Source organism: Neophocaena asiaeorientalis, unplaced genomic scaffold, assembly GCF_003031525.2.
Source record: "Neophocaena asiaeorientalis asiaeorientalis breed wild unplaced genomic scaffold, Neophocaena_asiaeorientalis_V1.1 scaffold5, whole genome shotgun sequence".
Taxonomy (NCBI): Eukaryota; Metazoa; Chordata; class Mammalia; order Artiodactyla; family Phocoenidae; genus Neophocaena; species Neophocaena asiaeorientalis.
Window position 1 is genome coordinate 13,858,019 of NW_020174698.1, and position 539 is coordinate 13,858,557.

Sequence of the window (539 nt, forward strand, 5' to 3'; positions counted from 1 at the left end):
GGTGTCTCAAATTTTTAACAGTGATTTCCTCTGGAATTAGAACTTCGCTGATGTCTCTGTTGGAGAATGGGGAGACCTGAGGTTTGATTTTCAATTTCGTATACTAAAACTGTAGTTTAAAACTGTATATTTATAATATACTTAGGTTTTATTTTTTTAAATAGTGAGAAGCTTTAACGTTTGGGAAATGTTTAAGATGGACTATTTTTTAAAGATGTAACTTGCCCTCCCACCTCCACACACGTACATCAGAAACCTACATTCAGTAGTCTGTTTGTCCATCTGTACCCTACGAACTTTTTGTGAATACACACACACATTCAAATAAACCACACTTCTCTACTCCCCATAGTAAATGCAAACACATACATGTACAGAGAAAACTTGCCTCTCCCTTCAGATTCTCAGCCAGACAAATGGTAATACTTGAAGACATCTTGATACTACCAATTATATTGACTCAGAAACTGGTTAGTAGACAATCCCTTGACTTTAGGCACATCCTGTAACATTTGTTCATTAATTAAAAAAAAAAAAAA